Below are 23,506 nucleotides of genomic sequence, written 5' to 3' on the forward strand. Positions count from 1 at the left end.
GAGTTGAGGCAGATTATTCTTAATGAGGCTCACAGTAGTCCATATGCTATGCACCCCGGTGGAGATAAGATGTATCGGAATTTGAGGGAGAGGTATCATTGGGTCGGAATGAAGAAGGACATCTCGGATTTTGTGGCGAGGTGTTGGACTTGTCAGCAAGTTAAGACGGAACATCAACATCCATCAGGTTTGTTACAACCTATCAAGATTACTGAATGAAATGGGAGCGTATTACTATGGATTTTGTTACTGGTTTACCTATGACTCATTCGAAAAAGATTTAGTGTGGGTGATTGTGGACAGACTTACAAAGTCAGCTCACTTCATTCCTGTGCGGGTAAATTATAATCAGGACAAGCTGGCGAGATTGTATATTTCAGATATTGTCAGATTGCATGGTGTTCCATTGTCTATTATTTCTGATAGAGATCCGAGATTTACTTCGAGATTTGGAAGGCGCTACATACAACTTTGGGAACAAGATTGGATTATAGTACATCCTTTCACCCACAAACTGATGGTCAATCTGAGAGAGTGATTCAGATTCTGGAGGATATGCTGCGGGTTGCGTAATTGATTTTCATGGTAGCTGGGAGAACTTTTTGCCGTTAGCTGAATTTGCTTACAATAACAGTTATCAGACCAGCATTCGTATGCCACCTTATGAAGCACTCTATGGGGTAAATGTCGCACTCCGATCTGTTGGACTGAGTTGCGTGATAGGAAGACGTTGGGACCTGAGTTAGTGCGTGAGACGGAAGAGACAGTCAGATTGATCCGTGACCGTTTGAAAGAGGCATTTGATAGGCAGAAATCTTATGCAGATCAAAGGAGGAAGGATATACAGTTTGACGTTCAAGGTCAGGTTTTTCTCAAGTTATCTCCATGGAAGAAAGTATTGAGATTTGGACGTAAAGGTAAACTGAGTCCGCGATTTATTGGCCGTATCGTATTCTGAGAAAGTTGGACCTGTTGCTTATCAGCTTGAGTTGCCTTCCCATCTTAGTCGTATTCATGATTTTCATGTGTCTACGTTAAGGCGATATCATCCAGATCCATATCACATCATTCAGGTTGAGGATGTAGAGCTGAGACCTGATTTGTCATATGAGGACCCATCCAGATTTTAGAAAGAGATGAGCGAGTTCTTCGGAATATGCGTATTCCAATGGTCAAAGTTCAATGGAGTAATCGAGGCCCCTCAGAAGCTACTTGGGAGACATTGGAGTCAATGGAGGCTCAGTTTCCTCAACTATTCTCATAAGGTAAATTTCGAGGACGAAATTTTTTTGTAGAGGAGAATTGTAACAATCCGGATATTTTAAAAATAATATTTAATTGAAATTGGAGGTTTTAATTGTGAAAATCGGTAAATTGTGGGGATTAATTTAAAGATTTTAAAACTTGGAGCTTGTTTTAGAGTTAAAGAAAATTCAGGGACCAAGCCCTGAATTTACCCAAGAAAGTTAGGTATGTTATGTTATAAACGTGGTTTTCTGTTTCAAAACAGAAAACCACACCTCAATTGCTTCCAATTCCCTTCCCCCTACGCCAGTTTCCGACTTAGATCCCGACGTCGTCCGAATTCCGATCGTTTTTGAAATCACCATCGTGCTCGTTATCGAGTTAGGAACAATCCTTTTAATTAATTGAAGCGATACGCTGCCAAACGTCGGGAATTTCAAGTCAAAGCATCGACGTTTGTTTTTAGCTCAATCGCCTAGAAAATCCTAAATTCATCGCCGATCGTTGCTCCGTTTACGACACCTCCTGCACCATCGTGTTCCTTGTGCCGTTCCGAGTCCGCCGGTGTCACCCTCAGTCTCCGTCGACGGCGGCGCGTGGGGAGGGTGAAGCGGTCAAAGTTTCCGATTTGATGAAATCGAGCTCTCCCGTTCAAAATTTTGAACCGATCTTTGTAAGTATCTCGAAATCGCTCAAAATAATTTTAGAAAATTTTTCGTGATTTTTAGAGCCCCGGAGAACACCTCACGCGCCCATACGCGCCGTAGGGCGAGTGAAAGCTGGAAACCGGTTTAAACCAGTTTAAACCGATTTTGACCGGTTGACCGATCACGACCCGACGACCCGGTGACCCGACCGACCGTTGACCGTTGACCGGTGCTATTTGGGAATTAATTCGATTTTGGTGCTATTATGGGAATTAATTCAAAATGGGTGCTATTTTTGTAATTAATTCGAAAAGGGGTTATTTCTGTAAAATGGTTGACAGTTTGTTGACCTCCTTTGACCAGAACTTTGAACCGGCTTTGACCGGCTATTAAACGATCGTTAATCTTTTTCGAAAATACATATCCTGATAGTTTTCGACGTCTCGAATCCCGTTTTTGGGGTCCGTTTTACTAAAGTCAAACCCGAAAGTCTCCAAATCGATGTTCAAAGTGGTTGACTTTGACTTTGACCAAGAATTTAAATTTTCGAAAAGTCATGCTTTATGTTTTTCGACGTCCTGATTCCGATTCCGCAATCCGTTTGGCCAAATTCAAACCCGAAATCTTCCAAATTGATAGTCAAACCCTGAAAATGCTTATATACTTAAGAATTTAGCTTTGAACAATTAAGTAAGATTTGGGGCTGATAAATTATTATTGTTGAAGGTACAAGAGATTCTCGGATCGTTCGACAGCTCGACCTAGCTCTTCTAGATCAATTAAACCACGTGTGCCAGTATTCACTCGTAAGACCCGTAAATTTATGATTTTAGAGATTTATTCATGTTACCCATAAGTAATAGTGTTATTAAAATAGGTTCGAAAACTGTAGCAGAGCGTGAAACCAGCAATCAGTAGATCTACTATTTGAACCTATTATCGAGGTGTGTTCCCTAATTATTACTGAACTATTTTATTGGTTTTAATATGAGGTACACTGAGTTCTTTGGTTACTGTTTTATTGATGCAATTAATGTGATGATTTATGAAATTGTGTCACGGTACAATTGAACTTCTAGATTGAATAATAGTATAGCTCTGATCAAGCTAATAAACAGAATGGGCCTAATGTGACTCTTGGGGCCCCAAGATACATTAGGTTGGCTTCCCTTGCTGTGTGCTTAGGGTAAGCTATATGGAAAATAGTTTTGGAAATTATGGTGTACAAGAAAAGAGTTTAAACTATGATTTTCAAAAGTTAAACTCTTTTATGAATTTATGAGATTTACTGGACTATGATTTGTTTAATGTACCTATTGTGATTTTAAGGTAATATTGGGACACACTGAGCCTAGCTCACCTTTCGAAAATGTTTTCCCCTTTCAGATATTGTTGGTTAGATACATTGGTTCGAGCACTTGGAGGATCAACATATCTCTTGAAGTATATCTGATTGTAATGTTTTATCTTGCTAGTTGACTTTATTTTGGTGACATGGACCTTATTTTAAAGTATCGTATTTTAGAATGATGACACTTGTGCTATTACTGTTCGGTTTTTGTGATGTTGATTTTGAAGACCTGTTTTAAATTAATTTATTTCATGACATTTATAATGTGATTTACATTGATTGAATAACGGTTTCAGAAAATGTCTTTAAGAATCATAATGTGATCCACTAGACTTAGTCGAAACGCATAGGCCGGGTCTAGGGGGTTACACTAATCATACTTGGATTAGTTGACTTGCCTAGAGGATTTAAACTACTGTAACAAATGAATCTTTCGGAAGAAAATGAGACCATATGGTTTGATCCAGTGGTATAAGGCAAAGCTAGTTGTCAAAGGGTTCACTCAAAAGTTTGTTTTAGATTACTTTGATTCTTACTCTCCCGTTATGAACATCTCAACGATCCGTGCATTATTTGCACTAGCCTCCATTCATAAGTTGCGAGTACATAAAATGGATGTTAAGACTACATTTCTGAATGGAGATCTAGATGAGGAGATCTATATGGGAACAATGGTACAAGAAATTTCATAAAACTATACTTAGTTTTGGTTTTGTTGTGAATGGTTCGAATGCTTGCTTGTATTCGAGGATGTTTGGTACTGATTACGTCATCATAAGTTTTGTATGTTTATGACATGTTGATTTTTAGTTCTAACATTGAGTCCATTAACAAAACAAACAATTTCTTGTTCACTAAATTTGAGATGACGGATCTGGGAGAAGTTGATGTAATATTAGGAGTCAAAATTACTGGAAAGTGATTTTCTTTATGTCAAGCACATTATCTTGAGAAAGTGTTAAAGAAATTTGACAGTTTTGATGTCGTCCATGTTCGAACCCTTGTGACATTAGCATATATCTCTTTAAGAAAAAGGAAATAGCATTTCCCAAACAAAATATGCTAAATTAATCGGAAGTTTAATATTCTTATGAACTATACTCGCCTGATATTACTTATGTTGTGAGTTGACTAAGTAGATATACTCATAATCCGAGTGGTGAACAATGGATTGCTCTTAGACGCTTACTGAAGTATCTTAAGGGTACTTTGGATTGGAAACTTGAGTTTGTTAGGCTATCCTACGGTATTGGAAGGATATTATGATGATAACTGGGTTTCTGATAATGATGAGGTAAGCTCTACGAGTGTGTATGTTTTTACTTTAGGTAGAGCAGTAATCTCGCGGAAATCATCAAAAGCAGACTTGTATTGCTCGTTCTACCATTGAGTCATATTTTATAGCTCTTGACCTAGCTGGGCAAGAAGCCGAGTGGCTCAGAAGCTTGTTAGCAAATATTCTGTTGTGGGGAAGACCGACTCCTCCGATTTCTTTATTGTGTGATTCACAAGCTGTGATACGTGTGGTTAAAAATAGCTTACAATGGTAAGAAAAGACACATTCTCATAAGACATGAATCAATTAGACACTTAATAAAGAATGGAGTGCTCTCTTTAGAGTATGTGAAGTCGGAAAAAAACCTAGCAGATCCACTTACCAAAGGGTTAAGTAGGAAGCTGGTCCTAGATTCGTCGAGGGGGATGGGTCTTAAGTCCATTGGTTGAGGAATCATGGTGGATACCCAACTTAGTTATCTAAGTTCCATGTGGTCAAACGAAACCATGGAAAGACTCATAGTGCACATTCATACTGTCTATCCCTATGATGAATAATGTGCATGCCCAGGATGAGCTTAATTGCTCTTACAAATTCATAGCCCAGGATTTGGGTGGTCTTGTGAGAAGACTTGATGAATTTACCGATTTTGGCTTAATATTTATTCTTAATAAGTTCATAACCCAGAGTTGAGTGGGTAGTTCTAATCGCAAAGGACTGGATGAACTTACCACTTGATTATGAGTTTTATTAAACTCTTAATGAATTCAAACCCAAGAGTTTGGGAGTTCCTAGTGAGAATGACATGTTGAATGGGAGTTCCTAGTGAGAATGACATATTGAATTCACTGAATTATGAGGTTGAATATTTATTCTTAATTACTTCTTATCCTAGAGTTTGGGTGGTTCATTTTTAATGAACTTGAAGAAAGTCACCATATCCTTTGTGAGGTTGAACTATTATAAAAGCTCTTAAATATTTCATAGCTCAGTTTGAGTGGTTTATGTTGAGATAAACTTGATGAATAACTTATGTAAGTGAGAAGGATTAGCCACCTTCTATGAAAAATGTTGGGCCGTTTTCTAGTACACTTATTAGAATCTTGAGGAAAGAGGGCTAAACATATATACATTTTTGTATATATTCTTTGTAGACACATCAAGAACTTTGGTGGATAAAGGGTTAGTTGTGTGTTATGAGTTTACCCCTATCTTAGAAAGTTCAAGACTAGTTCACTTATCTAAGAGAAGGATTGCTCATCATCACTATTACTAGTTTAGATATGTTCACTAGTGCTTAAGCAACTAATTTCGCTATTGCTCTTCTCATGTTTTAACTTCATTGCTCTCATCTTTACAAAAGAATTCTTTCGCATTAGTGGGGGAATATTGATAATGCTCAGTTGACTATTGGAATTAATGTTCAAATTAGGTATTTCCACTAGCATTGGAAAAATGCTCAAGTTAGGTTTTCCACTAGCATTGGAAATGACTATTTACCCTCACTATTTAGCCTATAAATAGTGAGCAATTTCATTCATTTTAGACAACCCAAACAAACATTTGCTTTGAAATACTCCTATCTTTTGAGTGTTGTTTGAGTTTAGAGAAGAGCAATCCCACCAAGTTCACTCCAGTTTTCGGGTGTACGAATTCTTGGAGAGCCGTGTTAACCTCGGGGGAACGGTCCGCCTATTGCAGCGATTACATACATCGGGGCAATTCGTTTCTAAGGCAGTGGTTTTTACCACGACACATTATCATTCTGATTGATTATTATTAATATTTTTCTCAGTGCTAACGCCTCGTTTTGTATTCTATTTTCCAACACATGATCCTATGGGTCACCTCCTGAACAACAAGGATGTTATCTGTAGCAGTGCTGTCGGCCAGGAAGCTATTTTGGTAAGGCCCGATCAGATTCTGAAGAATGGGTTTAAGGCGATGGACTATAGTTTTTGCTAAAATCTTGTAAGACATTAAAAAGACTAATGGGTCGAAATAGGATTAGTCTGTATGCCATTTCAATTTTCGATATAAGAACTAAATAATCTTTCAGACTTTTGGTTGTCTACTTTCCCGGAAACCAGGGCAGAATTCACAAAATTTAGGAGCTTGCTCTTGACTCTATACCAATTTTATGAATAAGATGGGTTGTTTTCCGTCGGGCCCAAAGGCTTTTAGCCATTTCATAGAGAAGACTATTGTTTTTATTTCTTCTAACGAGATTTTTTTAGTTAAAGTAGATGTCTTCATCGTCCTTCTCGGGTTTGAACTTATCGTAAGATTCTCCCAAATCCATCATATCCTTGTAGGTGAATAGGTTCTTATAAATGTCGACAATGTGGGCGGTCATTGAATGCTTGTCAATAATCCAGACATTCCCTTTGAACATGCCAATGATTTTGTTGTGTTTTCTTCTTATTTTAGTCGTAAGATGGAAAAATATTGTATTCCTCTCCCCTTTCAGAATCCAATCCAACCTGGATTTTTAAACTAAAGAATCTCTTCTTGATTTAGAATCCTTTGGCATTCCTCGTTGAAGGATCCTTCGAGATTTTGCAGCCATCTAGAGTTGATATAATTAGGCGATTGTTGAATGCCTTTTAGGTGGTTTCTGAGGATCCATTTCTGTTTGAAGATATCTTCGAATGCTGATTCTTTCAAGATTTTTATTTCTTTTCCAGTTTCCTCTATAGCTTCGATGACAGAGTTATTCTTGTTGTCCCAAGCTTTATTAAAAATCGTGGTAAACTTGAGATGAGTTAACTATAGTGCCTCATAGCTAAAGGATTTTTTTTTTCTCTTAACAACCGTGTAAACCAAGTTAGTGTTTAATTGGGTGACGGTCAAAGTAAAATCTCGTCAAGTTAATTATACGAAGATCATGAAAAAGCTCTCGTGTCTCGAAATTAAGGAGGGCTCTATCGAGACGTTCTTGGAGAGTCACCTCGCCATGTTCACTTTCTTACCTCTTTGTTTTCTTTAGACTAACATCAATGAACCAAATCTATCTACATTTCTTATTTTTGTTTCGGACCAACATGCTTAAAGATGCCAGTATCTTGGGGTTCTTGAGAAGTTGGTTCCAACTGTTCTTTTTTGTCTTCTCCCTTTTGTGTATACTTGAAGTGTCTGATAGGGCAATGGTCAATTTTATTACCCACCATGTCCTAGTGAAAACAAATCTAATGTAGCCCCTCATATTTAATGTTGATCATCATGTTTCCTACTCTTATCTTTGAAAGTAGTGGTTTATTTAGATCAATTTCAACGCATATTCTTGCGAATATACCTCTTGTCATACAAGTCTTTCAGTAATCAACTTTTAACAGTGTTCCTACCAACTTCAGTGTTCCTACCAACTTCCCGATACTAACCAGAATCCCTTTATCAAAATATTCAATTGTTAAACATGGTATATGAATCCAAACCACTGTGGATGAGACATTTGCTTTCTCGACAAAGAAGTTTGGTCTTCATTTCTGGACAATTAAATAATTATCCATAATTTTCAGGATTGTACCATCCTAAAAATCGGATTAGTAGTTTCGAGTATGATATTTGTTTAGAGTGCTTTATTTAAATGATTGGCTTAATTTAAGATAGGCTTAATTTAAATGATTGGGTTACGTGTGAGTTGGATTGGGCTTCGATTAAGCCCAAAGGTTGGTAAAAAGGGAATCTTTGATTTAGAGCCAAAAGGAGAAAGACTAAAGGGGCAATAAACCCCTAACTTTTGGAAGGTTGATTTTCATTTAATATAGGTGATGTCAACGGCGTAAAAACTGAAAAACTCTCCATTTTGTTATCTCACCCTTTATCTTCTTCTCCGTCATTTTCCTTCATCTTCTTCCTCTTGTGAACATCAAAGGTGGAAACTTGGTTGTCCAAAAAAGCTAATTCAAGTTTAGACAGGTAAAAACATTAATCTCCTACCCTAGAGCTTCATTTTTAGCTCAAATATCAAGATTAGGTCATGATGGCCAAAATGGGGGTTTTAGAAGGGTTTTGATTTAAGGATTAAAATTGTTTCTAATCCATCCCTAAATGTCTAAAATCACATTTCTACTCATTTAGAGTCCTTGAAAGCATTAGTAATGCTCTTATTTGCTTTTGGTTAGTAAGAGAAGTTGGTGAAAGCTCAAAAGGTAAGAACAAGGAGAAGTTGGCTTGGGTGATCTTATGGGTCTTTCTCATCAGCTAATGTTAATGTAACACATTTCTAACTCACCTATACTGCATGTAGATCATTATGTTGTGATTGCTGCTTGTTGTGTTCATGAGTACAAAACATGAGTTACGATGATTTTAGTGAGAAAGAAAATATTTGTTATCTTGTTTTGGAATGATCTCTAATGTTACCATGAACTCCCATAAAACTTAATAAACATTCAAGAGTCTTAAGGGGGACTTGTGAGGGGGGTTTAGGAGTATTTGTGTGCCTATACAGGGCATTTCTAGGTAGAAGTATCATTTCTGGAGGAATAATACCGATATTGTTCTTCAAATGACTTGAATAAAAGGGTTTTGGGGCTTTAAGTATTGATACTAAGCATAAGAGTATTGATATTAGGATCATTTTTTGAAAACATTGAAGCCCTTTTTGGTATCGATACAGGAAAATATTAATACCACTGAGTTAATATCGATACTGCCAAATTGGTATAGGTACCATCGTCCTAGATTAGGTAAGGAACCCAATTTCATTTCGGGTAACCAGGAGGGGAATATGAGGGTCGGCGAGACTTCCTTGATAAGAATACAATCAAGTACAACTAATTCTATAGTCATGATAAAACAATTTGAGTAAGATGACATAAAACTAGCTTTGTTTGATGTTCATGTATCAGCTACTTGAAGTAATAAGACTTGAAGGCCAGCCTTTTCGGTAAGAAGATATCTTTGTATCAACAGACATTCATCTATTATAGGTGCTTCTCAGTTGATGCCTTGTTGAATGTTGGTATCTTCTTACATGTTAAATCAGAAATATAAAACCCGACGCTCGCTGTCATTTTACTAGAACCAATACGTTCTTATTGCAAAAAACCATTTGGAACTGATTTTGTCGTAAAAAAAAAAATAGCCTCTTGATTTTTCTTTTAACATCTTTGATGTGTTTACTATAATTTGTATACCGATTCATTATGATGATTAATCCTCATTGTTATTGTAATTGCGACTTTTAACACGTCCTAAATTTAATATGGATCAACTTTATCCGGGAGAGTCATATTTATAAAGCTAGATTTATGTTCTTCCAGCTAATGGTTAAATTATGATTTCGGTTTATTTGAATTGTCTTCATACTTGCTTATTTACAGCTTTAGTCGATATTCCGAATGTGTCCAAAATGCTTGCAGATATATTTACTTTATCCAAATTACCATTTCATCAACTATGTAGTGGAATTGATAAGAATGCTGCGGGAGCCTTAGAGATGAAGCAGTGGTTTAGAGATGAAGTATGGGAAGCAGAGGAGAAGATAGGCTTAGGAAGAAAACATATGAACAAAAGGGGTAAATTGATATTTTATCCCTAAACTCTTTTGAGTTTATAAAAAGAAACATGATTAGTATTTTGTCTGAAGTTTAAGGGTTCAAATAAAAATTAAACATTTTACTAACTTCGTTCACCCTAGTCAAGCTTTGACCAACTTGAGAAAGTCTGTTAGGTGCACAGATATCTGAGTTTCGAAACCCATACATCAATTTAAAAAATTAGTTAAATTGTGATATTTCCATATTGTGTTTTTGGTGCACATTGGGGGGCCAAATAATGGGTTTAAAAATGATGCATCTTTATGGCTTGTCAAAGAACTTAGTCCATATGTTTGATACGTTGACACTTTAGCCCTTCAAATGTTAATTGTTGCATGCTAGTACGATTGGATGTTTGAATTAGTTCTGATTTCGATGAAGTTACAATTCTGATTGGGATTGTATCAGGTTAGGGGTGTTATAACTTTGAGCAAATAAATTCCATTCCATGAAAGGATAAATGATATGTCAAGCCTTAAGATTTTATTTTATTTTTTTCAATTTAATCTCTAAATTTTTTTATTCGATCCTAAATTAACTCCTATTAATATCAGAATTATATTTATGACTAGTTTGATACTTGCTTGAGAGAGAACAATGGAGCGAGGTAAAAGCATATTTTATTAAATTCACTATCGCTCCATAATTAATTTACTCTATCCAATTATGCGTTTCACGTTACTAAAGAAGTATAATCTTAAAAATTATTACCACCTCCATGTTTATTGGATTTATTAATCTTTGTTTCGCTACGCTTCACTCAATCTAATTTATCCCCTCATCTTCCTTGCATGTTCACGGATGCACCAACGTCGACACTGCAACTTGCATCATCCAACGGGCCATTCCCACTTGGCTGCGTTATCTTCATGCCCCATGTCGAATATCAAGTCAATGTTAGCGTTTAATTCGCCAGTTTTCTAGAGAGTGAAGTCTGGAGCGAAAAACGATGTCAACCCTGAGTCCATGCAGAAACTCCACGCTAGCTCGTTGCCATCGGTCGTCTCCGTTCTTAACATAGTCGCGTTGTCAACACATAGAGGCAGCTGCGTTTGCATGTACTGAAAAAGTTGAGCTATATCAACAGCTTCTTCTACTCCTTGTTGCTGTTGCTGCGGTGGTGGTTCTATTTCTTCAGGTTCTATCGGTCGAGCTTCAGCGGATTCGGTACTTTGTCCTTGCGGTTGATCGAGAAACAAAATCCCTTTCTGCTTCAAACGTTCTATGTAACGGCTGACCTCGAAATTGGTGACGGCATTAGCCCCCCTGTACTCCAATGCTGCCATGTCATATGCTGCTGCTGCTTCCTCTTGTGTCTCTTCAAAACAGAGATTAAAAGTAGACGTATATTTAATCATCGATATTTAATTTATCGATAAAATAATCTCGATTAAATAATGTATATGTACCTTTAAACTATCATTTACATGTCTATATGGCTATTAAATCAATGCAATACAAGAAAAGTTGTGTACGCCTAATTATGTTGACTAAAACTCTCCGGATTAACTTGCTACAAGGAATTGTGCCTTGAAGACATAAACCCGACCCGACCTGATCTAACAAAAAAAACCCGAATTTGATTGGAAAATGTGTTGTAGAATTCACACAAACAATTAAAATAGTATCTTCGCATTATCTAGTTATTTTAATTGTTGAGGGGCAAAGCAAAGAAAGATTCCAAAATCTTCACAATTTATTCGAATCAATATTGGTCCCGTTTTGTTCTCCCAAGGCACGTGATCTCTGCCCCGCTTCTTACCCTGCTGGCGATGTTTATGAATATCGGATAAAACAACTCTTAATTACTAAAATTGACGATTTTTCAATTAGGCGCCTAATTTTTTTGTCCATATTAATTTTGAATCTGAGATTTTTATTATTTTAATTACGTGATATTCTGAGATTTACTATTTAATAAAATATTAAAGTGTCGCAACTCACATCGTTAAGAAGACTATGTTTCTAATGTGGAAAGAAAATCTTTAGGGACTAAATTAAAAAAAATTACCAAATTCAGGATTAAAAGTTGTCGTATCCCAATTTTCATCGACTTGAGCTTAAATGGGAGAGTGATAGTCACGTGCTTAACACACGTGTATTTTGTTAGCCCTATTTTTTATCATCTATCGAACTGATGATTTTTGACCAGTTTGGTAAATATTTTTCTCCGACTGAGGTACTGAATTGGACAGACATTTAAAAATTACCTACCACAAGAATCTCTTAGTTAAATTATTTAAACCACGTTTCATGGGAAAACTCTCGTAAAGTTATTTTATTTATATATGTAGTTGATACTTTTATAAATGATTGTCCTTTGTTCCCATATGTAATGGGGTAAGGAGATGTAAGATAATAGGTTGCCCCCAACACCATGTTGAGAGCAGCTTTCGTAGAAGACCTCCGAATTATGAAATCACATATTTAGTCATCTACTTATCCTTGAAATTTTATTTTAATTATTTAATTATTTTTTTAAAATCATATTTAAGATAACATTTTGGTTGCTTGTTCTTAAAAAAAATAAACAACATTATAACGTGATGATTTTTTATTTTTTAATAATAATGTGATATTTTGTGGTGATATATCTAAACGATTAAATATAATTTGAGTAAATAAAATAGTGGGACAATGAAAACGAATCCATAAATCTGGAATCATGGGAATATGAATGAAACATAGGAGAGTAGCTGACCGTAAGTTCCTAAATAGAGATATTTGTTGCCGAAAACTCGACCAATTCGCGCTTCCCATTTACCATTGTGGTGATGCCTAGCCACCCCTCTGTATTTCGAAACTCCCCTCGAGAATCCACTGCTCTGCCGCCGTAGGCAAGCCAAGTACTCTTCCTTGGTCGCCTTCTTCATCTCTTCAATCTCTTTCTCATATCGATCCATCTGGTTTATATATATAATCACATCAATTTCACAATTCCTTTGCTTTTTTCCACACACCAAATCCAAAAGTAGAATGTTTAAAAATACCGCAAAATTCAAGGTGGTCTGGGTGCCCCAGTACTTGAGTGCTGCGAGATCATAGGTTCGTGCTGCATCTTCCTCACTATCATAAGCCCCTGCACATCGGCACAATGATCTTTATCTTTGTTTCCCCATGAATTTATTTACTGAGTTATTTACAAAGATGGAGGACTTACCCAAATAAACTGAGGATGCGACAAATGTGTAAATGCATATTCACATGGAACAGAGCAATAAAAATAGAAAACAGAGTAAATAATCTGTCTGACCAGAAATGAAACCGAACCATAAAATGATCGAATCCATTACCCTGTTTTCCCTTCTTGCTCTGGATGTTATTCCATGAAGATTTGTCCCAAAGGTGAGCCTCAAACCTCCCAGTCCATCTATGCCTTTTGTAACATCAAAATATCAGACATGCAATTCAAAATCAACCAAAAAACAAAAACCCGTTATTCTACGCACCTGGTGACTCCTCTGTAAACAGAGCTTCTTCTAGCAGAGTTAGCTTTCGAGCTACATTTATCGTGATTGTTTTGATGTTTTCTAGCCCTTTTACTCTTGGGTTTCTCTGATATTATCACGGGTATAATTGATGATGATGAAGATGAAGATAAAGGTGAAGCAATGGAAGCATTGGAAGAACGATCTGGAGACCTCTTCATTTATTCTTTCTTTTTCTTCTGCACAAAACCAGTAGTGTTTAATGTATAAAGCTTTAGAGGATTGAGGGTTTCTTGTTAATGGCATTCTATTTATATATATACATATTGATGATTTGATAATATTGGGTTTACCAAAAACAAGCTGGAACGGAGTGAGGAGAAAGGTGAAAAAAGAAATGGGGAAGTGGGTTAGAACGTTGAAGTTTGGAGTTGGGATTAAAATATAAAAATTTCCCCACCGACCACTTGGTGTTTGTGTGCAGCCATGCTGCCAATCGGATTTCTTCGCTCAGACTAGCAAAATTATGTGTATGCTTTGAAGATGTCTAAATATACATACGGGTGCAATTCAATCTAGATTCACAACGTTGGTTTATTTATTTTTAAAAGTGTATGTGTTCATTTATTTACATTAATGTTTATGAATATATTCATTTAATGTTTACAAACATGTTTGTTTAATATGTTTGGACCAAATTATCTCAATGATTAAAAGAATGATTGTTATTCTTAGAGGTCTTGAGTTTGAGCATCAATGATTGTAAAATAAATTGTTGAGCGTTCATTATTAAATGATTAAAAATATTTAGAACGTATACTATTTTTTGAACAATGATAACTGAATTTCATTAATAAAAATAGAGGAATCAAAATTACAACACATCTAAAGAGAAAATTGGAGACAATAGTCACCAAAATCTCATACATAAAATAAAAATATTAAACTCAAAGATACGAAGAGATTGAAACATTCAAAACATCAAAACAATCAAGTAAGCTTCATAAAACTCATTTTCTTTGTCGAACGAGAATCTTTACGATGTGATAAAGGAGTGGTGAGAGAACCAAACAATTTGGCAGACTACTTCTCTACACAATTCTGATTATATCGACAAGAGACCATTTATAAAAGAGAGAGAATTTGACAATACGTGACCATCGACAAGCCAATTATAAAACATATGACATGAGGATCTTTGTGGAAACACCAACAATACAAAAAACTTACCGAAAACTATAAGGATCGTGCCACAAGAGCAGAAGAAAAAAATGTGTCACAAAAACATAAAAAAGTGTATCACAAAGACATAGATTTTTATTTAAAAGTGAAAAAAGTCAAGAAAAAACAAAAACATAATATGAAAAAAGAAAAGAAAAATAATAATCACTGGTGGTTAACAACCAATATTAAGATTGGTGCTATTGTCGACTAAATAAAAAATAAATAAAGAAAAGAAGACGACACAAGAATATTGAAAGAAAAATTATGTTAAAGATGAGATGAGAGATTAGGGCAAATAAAACATATACTATTTTTTAATCACTTTAGTTTAATAAAAAAAATCAAACACCACATGATTACATAACTACTATTTTTTAATAAAAAAAGTTCGATAATCAAAGTTATTTAGCAAAAGAAAAATGGTAAAATTATGTCACTAATCATTAATTTCTTTGAACTTCACATGTTGAACTCTCACATTATGTTCAATTTAGTCTAAATATTCATCAATATTTAAAATATAAAAAAATGAGCTCATAAATGAACTAATAATGAACTTATTTGTAAATATATATATAAACCAAATATATCTCTATTCAGATTTATAAATAAACTAATAATGAGCTTATTCGTAAATATATATAAACCGAATATATCTATATTCATGTTTATTTATTTATTAAATAAACATAAAAAAATTAAAACCGTTTAAATAAACAAACATTATACAAAACGATTCACAAAAGATCGTCGAATACTCTTTTATCTATGCCCCTAAATATACAATTCGGTATCTATACTTTTCTTCCAATAAAATATTTGAGAAACGTTTATTAGTATTTACTTTCTAAATCAATTTAAGTTAATAAATTACGTTGTACTAACTTAAATTTAAAAAATAAGCTGTATCGGTTTAAAGTTAAATTCAGATTTTTAATTTAAAATTAAATACACGAATACTAAAACTATATGTTTACCCTTTGAAGAATATGTTTGTCCAATGCACGTCGCCGAATCATGTTCCTGTAAACGACGATAAACTATTCTAATAATTTCATCAATGGTTATGTTAAAGGTAATACACGTGCTATTTAAATTTTTATTAAATTTGTTTTTAGGTAGTTGGGGGAGTAAATATCGGTTAAATCAAATTAATTTAATTTTTATTTATTCATTTAATTTATTTGATTTAGACAGTTAATCTTGTTTAGTTATTGATTCTCAATATTCAAAATAAATAAATAAATTATATATATAATTTATTTATTTATAAAATTGAATATTAAAAATCTGATATAATTTAATTAATTACACAATATGTAGTTAAAAAGATTATATTTATTTTATGTGTAAAAATATTTAAGAAAATGTACATTTCAATTTATTCAGTTATTTTGTTTTGATCAAGAAAAAATTGATTTGATTATTTTTAGTTTTAGGTTTAAAGCAGAATAAGTTTGGTTTCATCAAGAAAAATATTTTAGCTGAGAGTATTTAGAACAAATATTATTGAAGTAATATTAATATGATATTATTTTAAACCCTAAAAGTATTCTTTAAACGTGTGAGTATAACTGATCATATTTTTTTCGTTCATCTTATTAAATCAATGCACTAAACAATTAAACATCCAATAAAATTGAGTTAAAAAGCACAGTAACTATCAGTCTAGTAACATGAATTGTTATGGAAAAACTACAACATGTTTATACACGTATAAAAAGTTCATGTTACATAAAGAAAAACAAATTAATGTTATTTTGTAAAAGTAATATAACGTATTATATATAGAAAGAAATTCATGTCATACATAACTTCATAGTATTAAAACCAATTTAATGGAATAATAAAATAGTTATAATAAATTTAATTATTAGGATAATAATTATATCTAATTGAATAATAAAAAATTTAACATGATAAATATATTTCATTGATATAATATAATTAAAAAACTATTATTTAATGGAATTATAACAGACAAATTAATTAGTTTTAGGTTAAATTAAAGATAAAATAAATATTATATAAAAAATGAAATATAGTATGATATAAGATCGAGATAATAAAAAAAACACCTAATCCACGTGTTGTTGACATTTTAGTATCATTTAAAATATAATCTAATATAAAAAAGAGTACAGAAATTAATGATATAAAATATATGACGATTAAATAGTTCAAGACGAAACATTTCATCAGTGGACCATTAATGCTTATTATTAATACCTAAATTACATGTGTATATTCATATTGAAAATACTTAATCTCCTTAAAATAATAATTTTTAAAAATATTTTTACTGAGGAGTGACTCGATCATACTAAAATATTGAATATTCCATCCTCCAAAAGAAAGGGAACTTTTAGGATAAACTACATGTTTAGTATTTAAAATATTATCTTTATTCTATTTTAGTACTCAAATTTTAATTTTTAAAAAATCATACTTAACGTTTAGTTTAAGCTTTATTTAAATATCTCATTATTAAAAACTCAACAGTGATGTTGACATATCACCATAAGGTAATGTCACATTATCATTAAAAAATTAAAAAAAAATACCGTGACTGTAGTTATGTTAATTTTGAAAATAGAATATCAAATTGAAATCTAAACTAAACGTTAGATATAATTTAAAAAAGATAAAGTTTGGATATCAAAATGCAACAAAAGTAATAGTTTAAATATTAAATGTGTAGTTTGCCCAAAACTTTAATATTAATTTTTAATTTCAACCATATATATTCAATAAATACTAACTTTAAATATTAAAAAGATATGGATTCAACCTGAACTATAATTAATGCTTATTATTATTATTACTTATGAATCTAATTGTATTATAAATAATCAATGCTACTAAAATTCATGATTTTGGATCACATGAGCCGACCCATACTAAAAGAATTGTTTATTCCAGCCGCAAAAATAGGAAAAGAAAACAAGATCAGTTGGGTTAATTGTGACATTTTCCTACCAAATTATTGATTTCATACGCACACTATGGGGTTTTAAGTCACGTGAAAACTCATGTTAAATTTGGCCGGCAGTAAGATCAGTCGTAATCCAGGGTGATTGGTCGGACCGGTCGAAGAGCATCGATGGACCTGTATTTTATCGTCTAGTTTGACTTTAATATGTTAATTATGATTTTATTTCAGAAATTTATTTTAATTCATTTGATTTAAATTAATTTATCTCGTTTAATTTGATAGGTGTAGTTTGATCGTTTAGCTTTTCACTTTTTTTTTTAATCTAGAAATTTATAGTATTTGTATAAAACTTAATTATATATAAATTTGGATATACAAAAGAAATTATTTTATTTTAAAAAAATTATATATATTTGGATTAAAATCCTGATTTGATATATATTAATTTATCTCGAATTTGAATATTTGTTTACATAAACAAAATTATTAAAAGACTCATTCACTGAAATTAAATATAGGACGTGAATCGATTTGAATTAATTAAAGTGATTTTAAAATCGATAGGATAAAAAAATCCTGATTCGATTAAGATTGTTATGAGTGGGAGCGTGATTATTTGTTCTAAAACTACACGCAACGAAACCGAATGAAAAGAAAAAAAAAGGCATCCAAGGCTACATGGTTTGTTGTATATAAAGTATGTTAAAATCTTAAAATTGCATTGCTTTAATATACAATAGAATGTATGGATTTAATTTGGTGTAATCATATGTATGGACTTTAATGCTGATGTAAAGGTCTTGGGTTGGGATTATGCAAAAGGATGAGTTGTGTTGAAGGAGAATTAGGGAGGGAATTTATAAAATTATATAAGAATAATTTATAAACTTTTTAAAGAAATAAAAATAGGTAATTTTTTCTAAAAATTACTTAAAATATTTAAAAAACCCAATTTAGCATCCTTTATCGAATATGTACCGAATTAGCACCATTTCTAATAGAATAAGGGGGAGGCGTATTTCTTGCTGATGTGGAGGGAAGGCTTGTTGCAGGGAGTGCACCTTCCATGGGTTTATGCTGATTTGGTGCCATGATAGATGACTCGTTTCAGGGGACATGCCTTTGAAGTTTAATATTGATTTAGGCTTAGGGTTCAATGGTTTAAGGTTATGGTTTCTATGTTGAAATGGTTTAAGGTTTTTTAGAGTAGAGTGGTTTATGGTTTTTTGTTTAAATAGTTTAGGATTAGATTAAAATTAAAATCTTGATTGTAAGAAATAAACTCTAAACCGAAAATAATAAATCATAAACATTAAATTGAAAGAAGAAGAAAAAAAGAAAGCTACATCTTGTAAAATAAAATAAAATCACATTAATTAAAAGTACAAAAAAATAAAATCACATAAATTGAAATATTAGAAAATACAATTACATACGTAATTGTCAACGACTAAGTAATGATAAAACATATGGACATTTTTTCCTATTGTGGCCTAGGTTTCTGCAATGCCCACATATTTTGTTTTCTTTTTACATCTCTCAAATATCCATATCACAATAAATTCGAGTGGATTTTAGACAACCTGACTCCCTTAATAACATCTGATTTGATATAATTGTAAGTCAAGTCTGAATCTCATTTGAGTCTTTTTCATTACCTATGGAGGAAACTCAAATTCATATATCTTGAATACTTGTGAAAGTTGGTGTACGAGATCAACATAACTAATATAGTCTAAATGAGAATGTGAGCAAGCTGCTATGACATGGGAGCATAGATACTTCAAAGCTTGAAAAAACCCACAATCACACCATATTTCCTGTAGATTAACTCTGAAAGAGTTAGTTTTAATCCATTGAATAGGTCGTGGTATTTCTGTGATACGAAATAATTCATGGGTGCTCATGGGCACGAGAAAAATTTGTTACCAACATTTCGTTTGATGCTACAACCTTTTTCTGTAGATTTGCTACTAATCTTAGGTGATAAAAATGGTTGTTTTGCATCCAAGTAAGAGCTTGTCCCCCGAGCTTGGCAAAAAGCTTACCCAAACAAAAATACATCGTTTTAACCAAAGTAGTTACTAGTAAATGACGCGCCCACTTTAAGATTGTATTGATAGCCTCAACCAAGTTGGTTGTCATATGTTCATATCGATATTCATCATTGTATGCATTTGTCTATATTTCTTTGTTGATGACTTTGATGCAATTGTATAATTCCTCATTTTTTTCCTTGCAACTCTTGAAGCATAAACTCAAACTTTTAAGGTAAGAGTTCGTAACCTAAGCCATATGTACTAGTTAGTTTGGTCTAGAAATTGATAAAAATATAATGATTGAGAAATGAAATTAAAAAAAAGTAACATACCTATACGTATAATTAATTGGCGTTCATCATTCTTCTTATATTTTCCATGATAGTTTGCAATAATATGTCGATATCGAGATACTATTGGACATGTGGAGGTTTCCACATTGGACCTAATGAGTCCATTGTTGCTTTGATCCTAAATCCTCAGCCTGAAATGATGCAAATTCATTCCCTGGTGACAACATGTAACCGTAGATTTTTCAGGAAAAAGCCCAAGACTATGTATATTCTCCTTCAACAAAGGGAAAAGCAATGGGAAGAATGTTGCAACTACCATATTGGATAACTGCCAATAATAAAATTTGTTTTTTATTTTCCATACAAGAATGTACCATCAATTTAGACCATAGGTTTGCAGTATTTCACCACATTAATGCACTATGGGTAAGTTAAAAAAACACAGTAGAATTGACATCGATCTCGAAGCACTCAATCATTCTCGTATGCATGGTGAGTTTCAAACTCAATCATTGTCCCGGGATTTAGTCTTTGCATTACATTAAACCACCTGGGTAGCTCGTTGTAAGATGAAACCCACTCGTCATATAGTTTTATAATAACATTTTGTTTTGTCTTCCATGCTTTTCTATACGAGACGGTGTATCCATATTGAGACTGTATAGAAGAAATCAACACTGCAATAGCTATGTCAGAGCTTGCTTTGACCATGGACATGATGACTTGGCAAATAATGTTAGCGTCCATGTTTGGATGATCCTAGTTGATCCCTCCTGCACAACATGTATGAGGGATATTGTGTCGATGAAATTTCCATGTTGAGGTTGAAGATGTTGGTAGATGAATGTCTTCCCCTTGAACTTGAAGGGATGTTGCCATATGGATTGTTCGTGGAGCCACCTCGACAAAGAACGTAAATAATTGAGGATGAATGTCTCCCCATTGAACTTAACAACATACCACGAAGAGGTGTATTTACCATTAATAATGTGAATTCATTACAGATTAATTAAGTTGTGCTATCAACTTGATCAACTTGATGAGCCAACCCATAGTGAGAGCATAATGACATACTACGAACCGCATGAACCTTAATAAATGTGGCATACATTTCTGTAATAGCTTGTGAATTTTTCATATGAGCATTAACCATCATAGCAACATCATCATCATTGAAGAGATTAGATGTTGTATATGTCAATAGAAAAACATTAGTAGAAAATCTGTACTGAAGTGAAGATAGTCTTCAAGTACTTCCAACACGAACTTTTAAGAAATTTTTTATGATTAACTCTTCAAGTGTGATGTTTCTCTTGAATGTTAAGGGGATATAATGATATGATTTGAAAATAACACCCTCTTCAAATTGTGGAATTTTTCCATCATAATAAACAACAGTAGAAATATGACCCATTTTGAGAGTCTAAGAGTTTGAGAATTTGAGAGTTTCATAGAATCAGAGTTTGATAGTTTTAAAGTATGAGTTGTTGAGAATTAAAATGAATATATCATGTTCCCATTCATGATAAGACACTGTAACATGGTAGATATTATATGAAAAAGGTAAAAACGCTTCTTGTGGAACGAGCATTTTCTTTTTGTCAGATTTATTTGCATACTTTAGTCAATTATATACATATATGATTTTTTTAGTCGGGGCATTATTCACATCAACCTCATTTATGTTTGATAGGATGAGACACTATGACATAACAGAGATTATATGAAAAAAGAAAAAACATTTCTTGTGAAACAAACCTTTCTTTTTTGTCAGATTTATCTACGTACTTCAATCAATTATATGTAAATATATCATATTCCCTTTCGGGGAACTAACTATAAATATGAAGGATATCAAGTGGTCCTCACTATTTCATTTCTTATATATCATTTTCGTTCTAATCTATGAAAAACAACTCCCACGTAGTTCAATGGTAGCTAAATACTCATTATCTTATCTTATAAAGGATATATTAACTGAGATTTTACGTAGCGTTGGTGTTAATTCTATTGAGGATTTCCTAAACCTTTGTTTAATTTGCTGGGACTTTTTCTTGTCTTCAAATTATATATTTATATTTGTAAATGTTCGACTTCATAGGTATGCTTTGAAACCTTTGGATTGTTCTGAATGGTTTCTCTTACGAAAGGCTTATATTTCAAAAAAAAAATCCAGATGCATTGTTTAGAGAAGGTACAATTGAGTGTTTTCCAAGTAATGTACCAATGTTGAAGTTGGTTGTCATATTTTGAAGCAAGCCTCTATAATGAGTGTCATTGAAGTAACTTACGCGTTAGGTATACAATTGTTTCACATAAAAGGGCGGTTGCAAGAAGGGTATCAAATGTTATACATTCTTCGCCCAATGCATATATTGATGAAGCAAAAAAGAGCTTATGTATTGTAGAAGCATCACTAACTCCACTATCCCTCAAATTATATAAGTTTTGTTCATTGAAAGGATTATAGAAATATATTGATCATATGATGACATGTTTAAAGATTGTTTTTTATTGTTTCTAGAATCGTGAAAGTATTATTGTAATAGATTTTGTTCTTAGTGGGATTAATTAAATTAAAGATGAGATTGTAATACATTTAACCATAAACATTACATTAAATCCTAAACCATAATAATTACAGTTAGGACATAAAAACAACAAATCATAAACAATACATTAAAGACATAAAAACAATAAACCTAACACAATACATTAAGGACATAAGCCTTCCATTATTCTTTATGATGCTTTAATTCTTGTAATCAGTATACTTGTCAAAAATAATATTTAGTTCTTCAATTCTCTATGATTTTTCTTGTTGTAGTTCATGTACAAATTGAAACCATGCGTCCGAGTCTCCATTGTCTACCTATGTTTCTTCATCATTTTTCTTACTTAAGTGGGATGCTCAACCTGGAAGCCACATCCTCCACCATACGAGCAAAGTCGAGATCAATAAACTCTACAAAACTAATCAACATTAGATATAGAATGATAGTAGTATGTCACAATCATATCAAAAAGATCGATATCATCGCGTAGATGAAACCTCATGCATGCATGATAGTGACAATTTATAATATAATAAAGAAATTATATTGCTTCCAAATTGAACATTTATTTCTATTTTTAACTTCAACTCGTCGAGTTAAAATCATTTAAAAGACATGCTTAAAGATTTGCAATCATAATAAAAAGTTACAGGAATAGTTGTCATCTTAGCAAAAACTCAAGCTTTGGAAGTGAAAGACTCAAAAAAATTATGTATTTTTGCTTTAAGTGAGTAAAATAGTTTTAACCTCACACATATTTATAGGCCCTAACGATTAAGATTTTAATTTTAATCTAATCCTAAACAATTTAAACAAAAAAAACCTAAATCACTTTACTCTAAAAACCATAAATCATTTTAACATAAAAATCATAACCATTTTAACCTAAAAAACCCAAATCATTTAACCCTAACCCTAAATCAATATTAAAAGACGTGTGCCCCGAAACGCGCCTTCAAAAGCGTGTCCC

General features: G+C 32.9%; 1 pseudogene; it reads right to left on the reverse strand.

The window, feature by feature from the left end:
• Nucleotides 1–10,892: 10,892 nt before the first annotated feature.
• Nucleotides 10,893–13,711, reverse strand: LOC120116828 (annotated as a pseudogene).
• Nucleotides 13,712–23,506: the final 9,795 nt, after the last annotated feature.

The sequence above is a fragment of the Hibiscus syriacus genome, unplaced genomic scaffold (assembly GCF_006381635.1).
Source record: "Hibiscus syriacus cultivar Baekdansim isolate YM2019G1 unplaced genomic scaffold, ASM638163v2 tig00110303_pilon, whole genome shotgun sequence".
Lineage (NCBI taxonomy): Eukaryota > Viridiplantae > Streptophyta > Magnoliopsida > Malvales > Malvaceae > Hibiscus > Hibiscus syriacus.